Here is a 20,695-nt window from a genome sequence, read left to right as displayed (position 1 = left end):
TTTTTTTTTTCTCTTTATTAACTCTTGTTTGGAATGATCTTGGAGGCACTGACTGTCAAAGATGATGAGCAGCTAGAAATTGCCCTCCACACTAAATTTTGGCAGCTTGGCCAAGTTTAAATAGATATCACCAGAAAAAGATTTTAATAGCAAATGGCGAGAAGGCGAGGGTGGGATGTTTTGAGAGAATAGCATCGAAACATGTATGTTATCTATGGTGAAACAGATCACCAGACCAGGTTGGATGCATGAGACAAGTGCTTGGGCCTGGTGCACTGGGAAGACCCAGAGGGATTGGGTAGAGAGGGAGGTGGGAGGGGGGATCGGGATGGGGAATACATGTAACTCCATGGCTGATTCATGTCGATGTATGACAAAACCCACTATAATATTGTAAAGTAATTAGCCTCCAACTAATAAAAATACATGAAAAAAATATATATCAAGTCTATAAAAACAAACAAAAAAAATAAAAAGATTTAAAAAAAAAAAAAAAACTTCAGGTAATATTCTCCTGAGCCTTAAAAATTAAAAAGAAAGGTTGGTGACAGAGATATCCTTAAGAAGAAAAATGGTGAAAACAAAAGCACTGAATCCACATGTACCTTAAATATTTTAAAGAAAGGATGAACTTTACCATCAAATATGTATGGAAGGAAATGAGACATAAGCTATTTAGAGTTTACTTTGGATATAATTATACAATTCCACGGTCTTATGTTTGCCATCAATTGGTCTTCCAACATCCCATTTTCTATCACAATCACTAGAGGCAACAGAGCCTCCAAAGGGTTAAAAGAGGGGACTATCAGTCCCTAGCCAAGGGCTCACTGGACCCACCTCCCTGTCTCTTTGTATTTACAGGATTTTATTTACATAGAAGAACTGCAGGAGCTCTGGATGGTAGTAGCTCAGCTGCTGGCAGAGTTTAGGGTTCCTTTGATCCTCCTCATTCTGGAAGCTGCAGTCCTTGCTTTGTCTCAGATACAGGGAACAGGCTCAAAAAGTTGTTTTGCCAGCCATGGCCAGCTGGGGATTCCTGTCCTGTAAGTGGGACGGGAGGGAGTCCTGAGTCTGCTTCACCGGATGGGTGAAGAACCTCCTCCATTTCCATCCAGCAAGGGTAACCAGTTGTCCAAACGAGACAAAGGTCAAGTATCTCAGGCTGTCATTCTCGTCATCAAGCAAAGCCCTGGTCTGGAGGGTGGTATCTATGAAGAAGGAGCGCAGGCCTTTCCCCTGCATCTTGCCCAGGATGATGGTGTCAGGATCTTCATGCTCTCGCGGATGACTTCAGAACTTACCGGGTCATACAGACCATGCAGCAGCAGGCCTAGAACAACCTTCGTTTATTTTCTCGCCTTGTCCAGGGTCTCACAGGTCATGGTTCCCAGGCCTCTCATTGCTATATAACGCTTTTTAACACTTGGGTCCCAGGCTGTCTCTGCCAAGATGAAAAACACATTCTTCAGAGGTTCCTGCTCCTGGAGCCTGAGATTCCAAGAGACCTTGGAAAAGAAAGACATCTTTGATATCCTTTTTTTCTTGGGCTGGGTGGCGGGGCTGGGCCCGTATTCTTCTCCTTGTCTGGTCCACGGAACTGTGGTCACGTGGTGATGCGGCAGGTGTGGCCGGAGCACAGGTCACCACGCGGCACGCAGAGCTGCTGTTCCCGGGGTAGCAGCCAGATGGGATGACTCGGCTCAATTTTCTCAAAGGTGAATTCCTGAGCAGGATGATGAGGCCTCCTCCTCAGAACTCATCCTAGTGAAAGAAGAAGTGATCACTCCCAGGTACATCGCTGTCCTTTAAACAAGCTCGGGGCTGGCTGTCAGTTGCATTTTGTCCTTGAAGATGAAATACAGAACAGATCGGCGTTTCATCGCGAGTAGGAAATACATAAGTGAAGTCGCTCAGTAGTGTCTGATTCTTTGCGACCCCACGGACTGTAGCCCACGAGGCTCCTCTGTCCACAGGATTCTCCAGGCAAGAGTACACGAGTGGGTTGCCATTTCCTTCTCCAGAGGATCTTTCCGATCCAGGGATCGAACCCGGGTCTCCTGCATTGTAGGCAGACGCTCTACCATCTGAGCCACCAGGGAAGTCCCTAATAAGACCTTTTCCGGCTATCTGCCCCTGATAGTTGCTAGAGATTCATTACAGGCCATGCTGTTTTACCAACTTTGAAAATTCTCGTGTTAGTTTCCTGTTTCTCCAAGGGCCCAGGGAGAGAGCCTCTGGTGACTATTTTTAATGATTCCTCAGAGACAGAGTGTGAGTGTTTTTAAAAGAAAAATAGTACAAAAAAAAAATCGCTAGCTACACATGCTTTTATAATCCTGGCTTCTGGATGAAAGTGAACCTACATGTAAATATGGTTCTGCACTTATACTTCCTTTCCCTCTACATAATTTTCACTCAACTCATATTCCTCTGCCAGGTACTGTTGTAAATAGAGGATAGAGTATTTTGCTGCAGAGAAGAATATAACAAACGAGGACAGGGCGAGGGGGATCTTATGAGGTTGATCCAAGGCAATGAATGTTGCAAGTTGTTTCTGGCTCTTTGCAACCCTAAGGACTGTAGCCTGCCAGGCTCCTCTGTCCATGCGATTTCCCAGGCAAGAATACTGGAGTGGGTTGCCATAGTGAATTTAATGTGGTTTTATCTCTGATACCAGCTTCATGGTTTGTAGATTCATTTTTATGGCAGTGCCTCTTTCCCTACATTAACCTGTAACGTCAGGGACTCATGCCGTTTGTCTGTCCAGGCCCATGACACCGCCCCACCCCACCCAGTCGTCTCTCAACATCCTGCACTCTCTAAAATCTCATTCCTATTTTGTGCTGTCAAACTAATCTGCCCTCTGTCCAGGTTAGTAGAACTTTTTGAAAAACTGTGAATAATTTTTAGTTGGTCTTTTCTCCAGTCTCCTCTTCACCACACTACACGTTCATCAGGACCCGCTACTGGCAGCATGGATCCCTAACGGGTCAGATCTATCCAGATAAAAGTGCAAACACGCTTTCTGGAAAGGATACAATCACGCTTTCACTAGCAAGTCCACCCATAGACACTGATTAAGCTTGCATTCTATTTGAAGTCCTCTGAAATGAGCAGGGGATGCAAAGTCAAAGAAATGCAGATATTTCTCCACATAGATATTTCTCCAAAGAAAATATATAGATAGTAAACAAGCATATGAAAAGATACCCAACATCACTAATCATTAGGGAAATTCAAAGCAAAACCACAGTGAGGTATCACACCTCACACCTGTCATAATGGCTATCACCAAAAGGATGACAAATAACAAATGTTGGTGTGGATGTGGAGAAAACGGAACCTTAGTAGACTGCTAATGGGAATGTAAGTTGGTGCAGCCACTGTGAAAAATAGTATGGAGGTTTCTCAAAAAACTAAAAATAGAGCCACCATATGATCCAGCAGTTCCACTCCTGGGTATATATCTGAAGAAAATGAAAACACTAGTTCAAAAAGAAACATGCACCCCAATGTTCTCAGAAGCACCATTTACAATAGCCAATGCATGGAAGCAACCTAAGTGTCCATCAACAGATGATTGGCATCCATATATACAGTGGAATATTACTCAGACATAAAATATAATGGGATTCTGCCACTTGCAATAAATGTGGATGGATCTAGTGAGTATTATGTTTAGTGAAATTAGTCAGATGGAGCAAGATATAGAATCTATATTATCCCTTATATGTGAAATCTAAAAAATAAATGTATTTAACAAAACAGAAACTGACTCACAAATACAGAGAACAAACTTGTGGTTACCAGTGAAGAGAAGATATGGGGAGGGGCAAAATAGGGGTACAGGATTAAGAGATACAAACTATTATGTATAAAGTAGGTAAGCAACAAGGATATATTGTATGGCATGAGGGATTATAGCCACTATTTTGAACTTTAAATGGAGTATAGCCTATTAAAATAGTCACTCACTAGGTTGTACACCTGAACTAATATTGTAAATCAACTATACTTAAAAAAAAAAAAAAAAGAAATTAGAGAGTATCTGGATCAAGATAGTTCTGACTGATTAACATATAATTAAACATGAAAGAAAGGGAAATTGTACATACTTATGTGCAATATCAAATACAACCATGCAAGTGAATAGACCCATATTTATGTGAGAATCATGTTATCAAACTGAGAAGAACACAACAGACACACTATAAAATTCTACATGTACACAGTTCTACAAATATACAAGTAAAATGTATCAAAATATGCAGCTCTGGCTGTGCAAAATACCTTCTTTGAGGAAGGAGATTTGAGTTGCACAAAACAAGCTTAAGTGTCACGATGAACCTGCTGGCTAGGCATCAGGCACAGCGGGCCAAACACCAAGAGCCCAGTTTTCTCCTTCTCCCCTAGATCCCCTAGATCCTACCAGGAAGGCACAGGGGCGACTTGAATCAGAGGGCTGTGCACCAGCACTGCTTTTGCTGGCTGTCACACCAGTCGCTGTAACAAGCAGTGGGCTTCCCAGAAGGCACAGCAGTAAAGAATCCGCCGGCCAATACAAGAGATGCAAGAGACGTGGGTTTGATGGCTGAGTTTGGAAGATTCTCCTTGAGGAGGAAATGGCAAACCGCTTCAGTATTCTTGCCTGGAGAATCCCATGGACAGAGAAGCCTGGCTGGCTACAGTCCATGAGATCACAAAGAGTGGGAAATGACTGAACACGCCCCAAGCAGTTAAGAAAAACAATTCCAGAAAATTCTTGAATCATCCAGGGCTTTTCAGTACCTTCTATGTGCCAGATAATGTGCCGGTCACTGGGGATATGAATGCAAAGCAAGTTAGGTACGGTCCTGACTTTAAAGGCCAATGAAGAAACTGAAGTTTAGAGAGATTATAGTTTGGAACTTGCCAGAAATCGCACAGCTTGTCAAAGTGGAGGCAAGATTCACACCAGTGTCTGACCTTTAAAACTCATTCCCTCAACCGCTTATCCTAGACTGTGATTTCATTCCCTTTTTCACTCTGAAATTTTCTCTCTTGTAAATTTCAGGGCAGCAATTTACATGGGGCAGATCATCCAGCATCCAATGACTATTTCTTTAAATATGAACTGGAGAGACCCTGGAATTGTACATAGTCGCAATTTCGTTGTAACTGATGAACAGTGTGGGGCTGGGTCTGCCAAGCCCTGGCTTGACTGGATGAGTCAGCCCGAGGCTGTCCCACGAAAGCCAGCAATTCTGCAGTGACTTTCCCCATATGGATGGCCCCCCTTAGTTAGCTCTGAGAATGTGGAGGGAGGTCTGGCTTGGCGTTGCAGCAGCAGGCTGGATGGACAAAGGCCTGGGATGGACACAGATGCCCCAGCAATTGTACTGAGCCTATTTCCTGTCATTTCAACCCAGTGTCATGTATTATTCAACTCAGAGTGTATTTTGGAGATTCAATTTGCAGGGTATATGACACACATAGTAAATTGGTGTGTATTATCTCAGTTCATTTGCTGGAGGACAGGTGTTCACATCACAAGAACCAACAGCCCCATCGACAGTAATTGGTGCCTTGGCTGCCAGTCTGAGCCTAGAGGGCAGGGATTAAAAGTGCATGAGAATGAACTAATAATAATTTCCACATGTGGCCCAGTGTGTTTTACTGGAGGCTCCCAAAGAACATTTTAGGCATTCATTCATCCTCACTACCACCCTGCCTGTGCTTGCTATTACTCTCCTGCCAAAGCCAGAAAAACAAAAGCAAAGAAGGGCAGACTCTTCCCAGAGGAAAACAATGGCAAGATAGGGATTACACACTCTGGAGGCATAAGTCCTTGTTCTCTCTCCTTGGAATCTCACCGCTTCCATTTTTCCCTCATTTGTTATTCAGTGTCTTAGCCAGTGTATTAGTAGGAACCCAGACGGGTGAATTCAACTGTGTTCAGGTTAATTAATTTCAAAACGTTTACAAGCCTGCATACTGCACTAAATCACACTCAACACAAATGAAAACAAACAACAACAACAACAATATATATATAGTTCTCATAATAGCTACCATATGTTTCAAATGTGTGTAGCATACAAACAATAATTACAACAAGTGACTGAATACACTTTCAGTAACAGGCAGGTTGTGTGGCTAAGTATTTCTGTGTGAACAGAGTTAGTCTGGGTAGAATATAAAGATTTGTGTGAAGCCAAGAAATTCCAGAGCCTAGGTGTTATCTTAACTACACATCTCATGTCATTTCAGAACACTTTGCATGCTAAATTCACTTAAAAATATGAAATTAGAAAACCTTGTCCTTGTGGGTTTTACTAATAATGAGCAGGGAGAAAAATGGAACTTTTGCCCTGGAGCTCTGGTGAAAAGACATAATTAAAAATACTGCACTGGAAAAAAAATGACTTTTACTTCCCAGGTGGCATTTGGTTTCTGCATACTCACAAATAGCCATCTATAACAAAACCAACACACTCAATTAAGCTCCTTCCACTTAAAACAAAGCAGTTTTCTTTATCACCAGTTGAGAGGTTCCAAAGGAAAAATTGAATAAATGGAAAAACAGATTGACTGCCATCTTCTCTTTCCAAGGGTAAGGTGTGCAAACATGAAATAATTCAGTTTTCTAACCTCTGGGAAATTAAATTTGACCAATAACATGATGAAGCTATACAAAATCACAACCCACAGTCATACAGGCTGTACATGGTACAATTTCAGTGCACTTCAACATACCCAAGACTCAAAATGGAAATCCTGGATTTGAGCATGTAGAGTCTCCTATTTTGAGAAAATAAAATGCCTTTTATATTAAATCCAATTTATCTAGATAACTGGTCCAGCATAAGCAGAGTATAAAATTATTTAAAAACCCTTCCTAGGGAGCAAGCAGTTGTTAGCTTTTGTTTGACACAGATAGCAATTTATAATTAACCATCTCTTCCATCATAACATTTTCAATATAGTTCTCATCTTTGTCCAAAATGAAAGTAGAAAGAAAGGAAAAGGAGTCCTCAGATTAGTGCCGCAGTGTGGAAAGATAGTGCACAAAGAGAAGGTCATGGGTCACAACTGGTCATTCGAAAAATCTAGAAAGGTATGATTCTTAAGCAACATGTTTTCCAATTTGCTACAAGTTCTTGGATTTCATACCATGGAGAGGTGTGACCACCCTATTTAATGAGCTTCTGCCAAAGTCAGGTTCCATAGAGGAGTAGAATGAAGCTCTATTTGCAGAGTAATTCACATCTGTAGGCCTGGGGCCAGATTGCTAAGGGGAACAAAAAAGGAGTCAAGCCAGAATCAGTGTCTCTCTAGCATCATGTTCTGTTCTAGTAACTAAGCCACTGCTTTATTCTGGAGACATGTAGGTCCCATGTTGGCCCCACCTACTGTACTTTTTGATGTCTCAGACCATCCCTTGAAATTCAGCATGCCTACCTTTCTCATTGCCTTGCCACAGTCCCCTGCCAGGACCTGCCTGGTTCCTGGATCACAGCCTCTCTTTTGTCACCATAATCTCTGGCTCCATCCAGCCTATCGACACCTGCATTTGTCATCAGAGAAGCCAATTCCCCAGCACAAGAAAGAGGAGCAATCGGGAATATCAAAGCATGTAGCTGAAAGAATCTGTTTATAGTTACCATATTATGATTGATGTTAATTTCTAACCTTTCTTCCATTCTGTCTTTGCCTTCATCCCACTTTTTGGCGCCTGGAACAAAGGTGATTGTCGAATCTGTTTGTTGAATCCATTTCCTGGCTACATGTGTCTTTTTGTTGGTCCCCTTCTCTTCTACTCATGAACACATTTATCTTCTACTCATTAAGTCAGCTGGCATGAGTTTGCAAGCATATGTTCACTGGAAGATATTTAAGTGATTGTGACCTTAAACTCAAAGAGAAAAAAAAAAAACCCTACTCATTTAAAAAAATTTAACATAGTTAGTGTGCTAAATGCCTAATAGGTTATCTGAACACCAGATATGTCTTTAAGCACTTTAAAACTAAGACATTTCAAATGGATTTTGCTGGTTTCTATTTCCATTAAGAACAGAAGATTGCCTGGTTACATGCTTGTCATATCTAGAACAGTGCCAGTACATAAAATGCTCTCGATGATAAATACTTGCTGAATGAATAAATTTGGTAAATATAACGTATTTGGATGGCAGATTTCGTCTCCTCTCATTTTTTTCCTCTTGCATTCACCACTTTATGAACCACAGTTTTCCATACAAAGATGCTGATTATCAAATGGATAAATGATATGATCTGAAATATATTCAAACAACTGTATGTAAGCATAAAAATTGTAGCGGGAAACACAGCCTGGTATGAACAGTAGTTACATCTGTATTCCATGATTATATATCTTTTTCTTCAATTTTTCTAAAATTAATATGGATAACTAACTTATATTACAAAAGTCACTGTACTCTTAATAAAAATAGTTTAACAAGTAGCAAATTTAAATATAAATTTTATTTTCATCCCAAGTCCTACTCTCCAAAGATGGCTGTCATTAATACTTTGGTATGAATTCACACGCACAAAAAATATATAAACATAAAATGGCTCTGTCATCTACATACACTACAGTGTAACTTGCTTTTTCATTCAATGATATGGTATGTATATATGTATATTTTTTAAACTTCCTGGCTGTACCATTTCAATTCAAACTTGTTATTTTCTTACATGACACACCTATGAACACACCCATAATTCAAGACCATGACTTTACTCCCTAGCTTTACTGAGATGAGGGCTTCCCTGGAAGCTCAGCAGGTAAAGAATCTGCCTGCAATGCAGGAGACCTGGGTTCAATCCCTAGGTTGGGAAATCCCCTGGAGGAGGGCATGGCTACCCACTCTAGTATTCTGGCCTGGAGAATTCCATGGACTATTGCATGGGGTTGCAAAGATTCAGACACAGGACTGAGCAACTTTCAGTTTCTTCCACTTTACTGAGATATATCTAATATATAACATTGTGTAAGTTTAAAGGGTATACTTGTATATTGCAAAACAATTACCACTGTAGCAATAGCTAATACTTCCATCATGCAACCACGTCATTATCTTATGTCTATGTGGAAACAGTCCAGTTTTTCTTTGTTGATAATATTACTACTGGTTGCTTTTCTCCTAAGAATATGCAATAATGTATGATCAAAATCATGCAAGAACCAAACCTTCACTTCCACATATAATTTACAATCCAGAAGTTTCTAGATGGTGTTAACCTGACATGGTTATGTTTGTTTTGCTTTTACTCCAGTGTTTCTTGAATATTTGAGTATTCATTCTTGGAAGGGTGGTATTGCAATTCAGTTTCCCTTAGTTATATGTGTTTACTTTTATAAGAACATAAAACCTATTCTTATTATTTGTACTACCTCCCAAAAGGCTATTATAATCATAAAAATATAAATGATACAGGCATGGACAAGGAGAATGGAAGTAAGAGAGGAAAGAGGAAAATTAATATGAATTTGGAAAGAGGACTCAAAGAGACTGAGTAAACAATAGAAATCAGAGGATCTTGAATATGAAAATGTCACAGACAATGCTTGGTGGCTCAGATGAGAAAGGATCTACCCACAGTGTGGGATACCCAGGTTCCATTCCCCTGGAGAAGGGAATGGGAACCCACTCCTGTATTCTTGTCTGGAGAATTCCATGGACAGAGGAACCTGGTGGGCTATAGTCCTTGGGGCCACAAAGTGTCAGACACAACTGAGCAACTAACCCCACTGACCTAGGTGAAATCTATCAGCACTGACATTGATGAAGAAATCAGGAGAGGGGTCTTCTTCAAGGACAGAATGATAATGAATTTTCTTTAGAAACACTGAGTATGAAGCAACAAATTTCCAAATAGTTATGTCCAGGCGCAGTTGGAAGCTCTCAGACGGAGACTTGAGCACTCTGAAGGCAACAGGTAAGATGTTGAGTCTACACAGAGCCCCCAGAGGGAAATGAGAAGACTAAAAATTGCCTAGCAACTGATGATAGGAGGAAGATGAGATGAACACTCAGCAAGTCAGAAAATTGTTAACAGAGGTTCAGACAAACATGTTGATAAGACGACAAAGTAAGAGAAACCCAGCCTCCAGAGATAGCAGTTCAGAGCTAGAGTTTCACTTTTCAGAATTCAGAGTAACCGTCTAGACAACAAAATAAGAACTTGTGTACTAGAGTTTAGGATATGAACCAGCAGAATCCAAGTCAGTATTCTCTGCAGTCAAACACAGTGAAATTCATTATACCAAGTTGTTCTCTAAGCATAGTTTTAAGTACCTACTTGACAGTGATGAGCTCTAAAAGATACTCATTTATGATCCTCTTTCAAAGTTAAAGATCATTAGCCTCAAAAGTCATTTTATGCTTGTTTTATGATTTGTACTTAGCTTTTGCCTCAGAAGACCAGAAAGTGAGAGCAAGAGTATTTGAAATCTTCACTCATACTCATTTATTTTCCTTCAGTATTATTTAATGGCAGTTCTGTTTATGAATTCCTTTTATTTCTGAGATTACTCCTTGGTTTTCGGTGGTATTTGTAGCATCTCCTAATTTAGAGCCATCTGTAAACTTAATTAACACACTGGGCACTTCAATACTTAACACAGATGTTAAATAAGGCAAGCCATAAACCCATATCTTTAGCCATCACACCTTATCTTGACATTGCCATTTATTATTAACTGTGTGTCTTATCCATCATCCAGAGTTCAGTCCTTGAAATGGTACTTGAATCTTATCCAATCTCAATAAATTTAGCAAATATAATTAATAAGACAAGATCCTGAATATTACTCATATCATAGTTTAGCATATGTTTATTATTTTCCTTTTTAATAGAATCAGAATAACTATTTCATTTTATAAATATGATTTGCCTTTTAAAACAGGGCCATTTGCAATTTTTAAATATAATTGCCAAGATTAATCATTAGATCTGGTTACGGGTATTGTTTTACCGGGTTTTTTGCTTCATACTGGTAAGTTTCACCTACTGAACAAAAAACTGTATTTACAGACTCTTTTGTTAATTCACTTACTTATCAAGATGCATTAAATATATACTATATTGAGACCATGTCTCCTTTTGTTTATAAATACTTGATTTAAAAACATTACAAAAGTTCAAATCACATCAAATCCTCTAGGAACATTTACTTAATATATGAGGAATTATAAAAGGCATACCATTTTCTTTAAAGAGATCTCTTCCTCATTTTTATTACCACTCTGAACATTTTAAATTGCATGGTGAATTAGTTTTATTCTTTAACAGCAGTAATTCTATCTATTATCAAATAGCTGTAAACATAACTTTAAGTAATTTTTCCAACTTCAAGTTTTAAAAATGAAGCATATTCTATCTCAAAACATATGAAGTACTCAGATTATTCTATGCCAAGAGCTAATGTGTATTGCATGAAAACTGGAAGCAGGTTTATCAATATTACTGAGATATGTCAAAACTGAAATGTGAGGGTGGGAGGATGGAAATGCTCCATGTAAAAGTAAAAAACAAACACTATGGAAGATAATAGATATTTCATGGAATAATAATTACAGTAATAGTAACCACTTTCAGAACTTTTAATATGTTCCATACATTCTGCTAAACACTTCACATAAATTATCTCATTTAATCTACTCATATTAATTTATAATTGAGGAAACTGGGTGTCTGAGACAATAAATAATCTATCTAAAATCACCAGTTAATAGTTAGAAGCTGGGGTTCATGCTAGGTATATTTCACTCCAAACTGTAGGTTTATAACTACTCTGCAATAACGCTTTCATTGTGATGAAATTGATGTTCATAATCTATGGAAAATTACTAAGAAAAGGAGTCTATAATAAGATTTATATGCCTAAAATTATGTAACTAAGATGGTCCAATTTACAGTTGAGTAGAAAATGCAGCCTAGTCTATTTTTCATGGCCTTTGTCTGAAATTCTTCATACATATCCCCAATACTCTAAGGATTCTTACATGTATTCAAAAGACCAATTCAACTTGCTTTTACTTCATCTCTGGAAATGGAACTCAAATGTAACCCTTTGGTGAAGGAGGAGAGGGACTCCTAAAACCCCACCAGGATCTAGTTACTCCAGAATGTGCTCCCAGGACCCCACTTTCTCTCCCACACAAGAAAGAGTCTTGTACCATAACCAAAAGACAGACTATGTGTAGAAGCCTGCTGCTACTCTGTTCGAGTTGGAGAAAGAAATGGCAGCCCACTCCAGTATTCTTGCTTGGGAAGTCCCAAGGACAGAGGAGCCTGGCAGGCTATAGTCCATGGAATCACAAAGAGTTGGACACAGACTTAGTGACTCAATAACAACAACCACCTGTTGGAATATTATGACTCTTACTTTGCCTCAGATGCAAGGACTGAGGAATTCCCAGGTGGCTAAGTGGTAAAGAATCCACCTGCCAATGCAAGAGATGCAAGAGTCATACGTTTGATGACTCTTCCCTGGGTTGGGAAGATCCCCTGGAGAGGGAAATGGCAACCCACTCCAGTATTCTTGCCTGGAGAATCCCATGGACAGAGAAGCCTGGCAGGCTACAATCCATTGGGTTGCAAAGAGTCAGGCAAGCCTGAGTGACTAAGCACATAAGCATGAAGGCTGAGACAAAGCCTCCATGCTCTTATAGCCTCCGCTATTACTGATGCAAAATTCTGTCCAGACCAAGAGTTTCTTTGAGGTGGGATCAAGGATGATTCTCATTTCTGTATGATGCTCATTCAAGCAAGCAGTCCTCTGTATGGCATCAGCTAGGACATCCAGCACTGCAGTTTCATAGAGTGACCCACATAGAAACTCCCCAGGGCAGAAGCACACCACTCAGTAAGGATCCCCTTGTAGAACAAGTCACAGAATCAGATCTACCCTCTGATTTCCCTATCAGTGCTACAAACAAAGAAGCCACTGGGAGAGGATTGATTGCCAATGGGGAAGTGAAAGAATTCTTGCAGAAAGTTACAGTGTCACATTGAAATTTATGATGTCATAGCAGTCCTTGGGGTCTCAAAGAGTTAGACACAACAGTGACTGAACAACAACAAGAGAAACAATACCAGCTATGGGTCCTTTGAAATCAAAGGTTTGGGAAATCAGGGTTCAAATTCAAATTAAAAATTATATATGTATTTCAAACAGCCCCCCAAAAAAGAAACTAAAGCTCCAGAAGGATAAGAAAATCTAAAATGAAATTCTGACCTGAAGGACTAGTTCCAATGGCCGGGGGGGGGGGGGGGGGGGGGGGAACAATATGATTAAGGAAACCAGAGAAAACGCATTAGAAACATTAAGATGAATTCATATATTAAAAAAGAGAGGACCATAAAATGGAAAATGTCATAAAAATGTTAAAATACAATCAAATATTTTTAAGAGCCTGTAAGAAGTGTTTCAAAACTGTTAAAGCCCAAGACAGCATGAGATTTGTGGGGCAAGGGGCAAGAAAAATATTCATGGCTTAAAGAAAACCTTGAGCTGTAACTTACATATGGTAAGATTAAGTACATGTTGCTAATCAAGAGAAAAAAAAGGCAGAAGTAAATTTTGGTGCTTCAAGCTAGTCTCTGAAAGTGACACATAGCACTTGTGTTCATATTTCATTGGCCAAAGCAAGTCCCATGGTCAAACTTAACGTCAGTTGGATGGAGAGAAATATTCCTATCATGGAGAGGGACAGAGAATGTTTTAACGAAAAATAGAACCTCTTCTGCACCCTCTGAACACACTGTTCATGCACCTCTTTGTGGCCATGGACGAGTATTCAAGGCTGCTGCAAAGAGTTTATTCAGACTGTGTACAAGGCAGTGCCAGACCTGCACGCTGTGTGCATCATTGTGGTGCCCGACATGAGCTTCAGCTCGACTCTCATAACCGTATCCAGACAAGTGGGGTACGTCCCAAGCCTGACGTATGACGAGGACTGTGCCATGCATCTGTGTCACAGTCATAGCCACTACACTCAGCTGCATGTCCTCAGAGCCAGAGATCAAGTCCTGAGCCTTTGGAGTGGGACCACTGACTCCAGGACCCTAGAGTTCCAGAGAACTAACCCTAGGGAGTATCAAATAGTAAGAATTCACACAAACAAAACCACTTGAATAAAAGACCCAGTATCACCCAACCACCAGTAGCACCCTGTACAGAAGGTTCAGGGATGCCTCATCTAAACAACAAACAAGACAAAAATACAAACCCAATCACCAGCAGAAAGGATTACCACCTCACTCAGCCTCGCCCATCAGAGGAAAAACAAACAAAAACTAGGCACAAATATCACCCTATACAAAGCTTACACAAACCACTAGACCAACCTTAGGAGTCAGAAACCAAAAGGAAGAAAGAATTCAACCTTCTTCAAGGAAAGAATTCAACTTTCCTTGAAGCCTAGGAAAAGGAAATGTCCAAAACAATAAGTTAAAAAACATAATGAAAAGGCAGAGAAATCCTACACAAATGAAGGAACAAACTAGAAACACAAAAGTCCAAATAAATAAAGAGGAAATAGACAAACTACCTGAAAAAGAATTCAGAATAATGACAGTAAAGATGATCAAAAACCTTGAAAACAAAATGGAGAAAATACAAAAATCAATATAAAAAGACCTACAAGAATTAAAGAATACACAAACAGAGACAAACAACATATTTACTGAAATTAAAAATATTCTAGAAGGAATCAATAGCAGAATATCTGAAGTGGAAGAATGAAACAATGAGCTGGAAGATAATATGGTGGAAATAACTTCTGAAAAGCAGAATAAAGTAAAAAGAATGAAAAAAACTGAGGATAGTCTCAGAGACCTCTGGGATAATATCAAATGTGCCAACATTTGAATTATAGGGGTCCCAGAATAAGTGAAAAAGAAAGGACATGAGAAGATTTTTGAAGAGATTCTAGTTGAAAATTTCCACAACATGGAAAAGGAAATAGTCAATCAAGTCCAAGAGGAAAGGCACAAAGAGTCCCACACAGGATAAACCCAAGGAGAAACATGCCAAGACACATACTAATCCAACAAAAAATGACTAAACACGAAGAATGATTATTAAAAGCAGCAAGGGAGAAGCAACAAGTAACATACAGGGGAAATCCCATATGTTTAACAGCTGATCATTCAACAGAAACTCTGTGGGCCAGAAAGTAATGGAAGGATATATTTAAAATACTGAAAGGGAAAAATCTACAACCAAGATTACTGTACCCAGCAAGGATCTCATTCAAAATTGACAGAGAAATAAAAAGCTTTTCAGACAAGCAAAAGATAAGGAAATTCAGTACGACCAAACCAGCTTTACAAAAAATGTTAAAGGGACTTATATGGTCAAGAAATACAAGAGAAGAAGAAAGATCTACAAAATCAACCCCAAACAATTAAGAAAATAGCAATAGGAACATATATATAAATATTACTTTAAATGTAAATGGATTAAATGCCCCAACCAAAAGACACAGACTGGCTGAATAGATACAAAAACAAGACCCATATATATGCTGTCTACAAGAAACCCACTTCAGACCTACCTAAAGACACATATAGACTGAAAGTGAGAGGATGGAAAAATATATTCCATGCAAATGGGGAGCAAAAGAAAGCTGGAGTAGCAACCCTCATATCAGACAAAATAGACCTTAGAATAAAGAAGATTACAAGAGATAAGGAAGGACATTACATAATGATCAAGGGATCAATCCAAGAGGAAGACATAACAATTGTAAATATCTGTGCACCCAACATAGGAGCACCTCAATGCATAAGACAAACACTAACAGACATAAAAGGAGAAACTGACAATAACACCATAATAGTAGGAGACTTTAACATCCCACTCACACCAATAGACAGATCATAAAAACTGAAAATCCATAAAGAAACACAAGTCTTAAATGATACATTAGATTAGATGGATCACATTTATATCTTCAGGACATTCTATCCAAATGCAGAAGAATACACCTTCTTCTCAAGTGCACATGGAACATTCTCCTGGATAGATGAAATATTGGGTCACTAAGCAAAGCTCAGTAAATTTAAGAAAATGGAAATTCTATCAAGCATCTTCTTGACCACAGTGCTATGAGACTAGATATCAACAACAAGGAGAAAACTGTAAGAAATACAAACACATGGAGATTAAACAACACATTTCTAAATAACCAACAGGTTACTGGAGAAATCAAAAGGGAAATAAAAAACTTTCTAGAAACAAATGACAATGAAAACACAACTCAAAACCCCTGGGATGCAGCAAAAGCAGTTATTAGAGGGAATTTTACAGAATTCAATCCTACTTCAAGAAACAAGAAAAACACTGAACAGACAACCTAACTTCACACCTAAAACAACTGGAAAAAGAAGAACAAAAAAACCCAAAATTAGTAGAAGGAAAGAAATCATAAAGATCCATGCAAAAATAAAAAGAAATGAAAGAAACAATAGTAAAGATTAATAACACAAAAAGCTGGTTCTTTGAGAAGATAAACAAAATTGACAAACCCTTAGCCAGACTCATCAAGAAAAAATGTATATGTGGTACATATACACATGGAATATTACTCAGCCATAAAAAGGAATACATCTGAGTCAGTGCTAATGAGGTGAATGAACCTGGAACCTATTACACAGAGTGAAGTAAGTTAGGAAGAGAAAGATAAATAGTATATTCTAATGCATATATACAGACTCTACAAAAATGGCACTGAAGAATTTATTTACAGGGCAACAATGGAGAAATAGACATAGAGAACAGACTTATGGACAGGTGGAGAGGGGAGGACTGGGTGAGATGTATGGAGAGAGTAACATGGAAACTTACATTACCATATGTAAAATAGATAGCCAAAGGGAATGTGCTGTATGGCTCAGGAAATTCAAACAGTGGCTCTCTCAACCTAGAAGGGTGGGGTGGGGAGGGTGATGGAGGGAGGTTCAAAGGGGATGGATATATGTATACCTATGGCTGATTGGTTCCAAATAGGAAAAGGAGTACATCAAGGCTGTGTATTGTCACCCTGCTTATTTAACTTCTATGCAGAGTACATCATGAGAGACACTGGGCTGGAAGAAGCACAAGCTGGAATCAAGATTGCTGGGAGAAATATCAATAACCTCAGATATGCAGATGAAACCACCCTTATGGCAGAGAGTGAAGAGGAACTAAAAAGCCTCTTGATGAAAGTGAAAGAGGAGAGTGAAAAAGTTGGCTTAAAACCAGAAAGATAAAGAACATGACAGCATACTATCACATATATATGGAACTTAGAAAGATGGTAACGATAACCCTATATGCAAAACAGAAAAAGAGACACAGAAATACAGAACAGACTTTTGAACTCTGTGGGAGAATGTGAGGGTGGGATATTTCAAAAGAACAGCGTATATACTATCTATGGTGAAACAGATCACCAGCCCAGGTGGGATGCATGAGACAAGTGCTCCAGCCTGGTGCACTGGGAGGACTCGGGGGAATCGGGTGGAGAGGGAGGTGGGAGGGGGGATCGGGATGGGGAATACGTGTAAATCCATGGCTGATTCATATCAATGTATGACAAAACCCACTGAAATGTTGTGAAGTGATTGGCCTCCAACTAATAAAAAAAAATAAATAAATTTAAAAAAATAAAATAAAATACATGGGAAAAAAAAAAAAGTTGGCTTAAAGCTTAATATTCAGAAAACTAAGATCATGGCATCTGGTCCCATCACCTCATGGGAAACAGATGGGGAGACAGTGGAAACCGTGTCAGACTTTATTTCTGTGGGCTCCAAAATCACTGCAGATGGTGACTGTAGCCATGAAATTAAAAGACGCTTACTCCTTGGAAGGAAAGTTATGACCAACCTAGATAGCATATTAAAAAGCAGAGACATTACTTTGCCAACAAAGGTCTGTCTGGTCAAGGCTATGGTTTTTCCAGTGGTCATGTATGGATGTGAGAGTTGGACTGTGAAGAAAGCTGAGCGCCGAAAAATTGATGCTTTTGAACTGTGGTGTTGGAGAAGACTCTTGAGAGTCCCTTGGACTGCAAGGAGATCCAACCAGTCCATCCTGAAGGAGATAAGTCCTGGGTGTTCATTGGAAGGACTGATGCTGAAGCTGAAACTCCAATACTTTGGCCACCTCATATGAAGAGTTGACTCGTTGGAAAAGATCCTGATGCTGGGAGGGATTGGGGGCAGGAGGAGAAGGGGACGACAGAGGATGAGATGGCAGGATGGCATCACCGACTCGGTGGGCTCGAGTTTGAGTAAACTCCGGGAGTTTGTGATGGACAGGGAGGCCTGGCGTGCTGCGATTCATGGGGTCGCAAAGAGTCAGACACGACTGAGCGACTGAACTGAACTGATGGCTGATTCATGTTGAGGTGTGACAGAAAACAAAATTCTGTAAAGCAATTATCCTTCAGTAAAAAATAAATGAATTAAAAAAATACAACCAACCATAATTAAGTGTAACTTTCTAGCAATTAGAGCTGAATAGCTGTGCAGTGACTAATAAAAATAGCTCAAAAGGCACTGAAAAATAGTCATGATCATAAATACAGCTACCATGTATAATGTACCTGATAAGATACTAAATCCCTGCCACCATTTAATCTTCATGAAACCTAAGCAACGGTCAAAACTGTGGCTCAAAGAGGCACTTTACCCAAGATTATACAGCAATCAGTGACAAAGCTAAAACTCCTATCTAGGTCTGTCCAAATTCAAAGTCCAGGGTTTCCAATGAAAAACAAAATGAAAGCAATAAAATGATTTCACATGGCAAGTGAGAAGCGTTGGATTAATACCCTCCTACATTGACTTCACCAGGATTTTTTGACTTGTGGACACTTAAAATTAGAGGCTTTAAGGAACCCTTTACTAGGGCCAGTTTCAGTGTATGAAAAGTGGAAAAATAATATCAATTGCCAAATATTTTAAAACATTTGTTTTTGCTTGGTAAATATTCATTGCTTAAAGCCCACCAAGGTCCCCTTTTAGACATGGTTGAGGACCCACTGGTCTGCATTTTGATTCAGCAATGAATGTGTTAATTCTACCCTATTAGGGTTAATGTCATTAGGGTTAATGCCAGGACCATGTCATTGGCCGTTGGTCAGTGCCTGTCTTCACTGGTTTGTTAAATATTCTAAATATCACTCCAATCAATAATTGTTGAGTCACAAACGGGCTAAGTTGAGATTAAAACTTAGTCTGAAGGGAATATTCAACTGGAACAGAAACAGTTCATCAGAAAATTAAGATAAGTTAACTACAGTCAGCAAAAACAAGACCGGGAGCTGACTGTAGCTCAGATCATGAACTCCTTATTGCCAAATTCAGATGTAAATTGAAGAAAGTAAGTAGGGAAAACCACTAGACCATTCAGGTATGACCTAAACCAAACCCCTTACAATTATACAGTGGAAGTGAGAAATAGATTTAAGGGACTAGATCTGATAGACAGTGCCTGATGAACTATGGATGGAGGTTCGTGACATTGTCCAGGAGACAGGGATCAACACCATCCCCAAGAAAAAGAAATGCAAAAAAGCAAAATGGCTAGCTGTGAAAAGAAGAGAAGCGAAAAGCAAAGGAGAAAAGGAAATGTACACCCATCTGAATGCAGAGTTCCAAAGAATAGCAAGGAGAGATAAGAAAGCCTTCCTCAGTGATCAGTGGAAAGAAATAAAGGAATACAATAGAATAGAAAAGACTAGAGATCTCTTCAAGAAAATTAGAGATACCAAGGGAATATTTCATGCAAAGATGGGCACAAAAAAAGGAGAGAAATGATATGGACCTAACAGAAGCAGAAGATATTAAGAAGAGGTGGCAAGAATACACAGAAGAACTGAACAAAAAAAGATATTCACAACCCAGATAATCACGAAGGTGTGATCACTTACTTAGAGCCAGACATCCTGGAATGTGAAGTCAAGTGGGCCTTAGGAAGAATCACTATGAACAAAGCTAGTAGAGGTGATGGAATTCCAGTTGAGCTATTACAAATCCTGAAAGATGATGCTGTGAAAGTGCTGCACTCAACATGCTAGCAAATTTGGAAAACTCAGCAGTGGCCACAGGACTGGAAGAGGTCAGTTTCTCATTCCAGTCCCAAAGAAAGGTAAATTCCAAAGAATGCTCAAACTACCGCACAATTGCATTCATCTCACACGCTAGTACAGTAAAGCTCAAAATTCTCCAAGTCAGGCTTTAACAATATGTGAACTGTGAACTTCCAGTTGTTCAAGCTGGTTTTAGGAAAGTCAGAGGATCCAGAGGTCAAATTGCCAACATACACTGGAGCATTGAAAAAGCAAGCGAATTCCAGAAAAACATCTGTTTCTGCTTTATTGACTATGCCAAAGCCTTTGACTGTGTGGATCACAATAAACTGTGAGAAATTCTGAAAGAGATGGGAATAACAGACCACCTGACTTGCCTCTTGAGAAATCTGTATGCAGGTCAGGAAGCAACAGTTAGAACTAGACATGGAACAACAGACTGTTTCCAAATAGGAAAAGGAGTACGTCAAGGCTGTATATCACCACCACAAGCTGGAATCAAGATTTCCAGGAGAAATATCAATAACCTCAGATATGCAGATGACATCACCCTTATGGCAGAAAGGGAAGAAGAACTAAAGAACCTCTTGATG

The 20,695-nt window shown here is 39.3% G+C and overlaps 1 pseudogene; it reads right to left on the bottom strand.

Annotated features, from left to right (window-relative positions):
* Nucleotides 1–858: 858 nt before the first annotated feature.
* Nucleotides 859–20,695, bottom strand: part of LOC133047614 (protein maestro-like) — a 97,753-nt pseudogene continuing 77,916 nt past the window's right edge.

Source organism: Dama dama, chromosome 27 (genome assembly GCF_033118175.1).
Source record: "Dama dama isolate Ldn47 chromosome 27, ASM3311817v1, whole genome shotgun sequence".
NCBI lineage: Eukaryota > Metazoa > Chordata > Mammalia > Artiodactyla > Cervidae > Dama > Dama dama.
The sequence above is the reverse complement of the archived record's forward strand: the minus strand, read 5'-3'. Positions and strand labels throughout refer to the sequence as shown.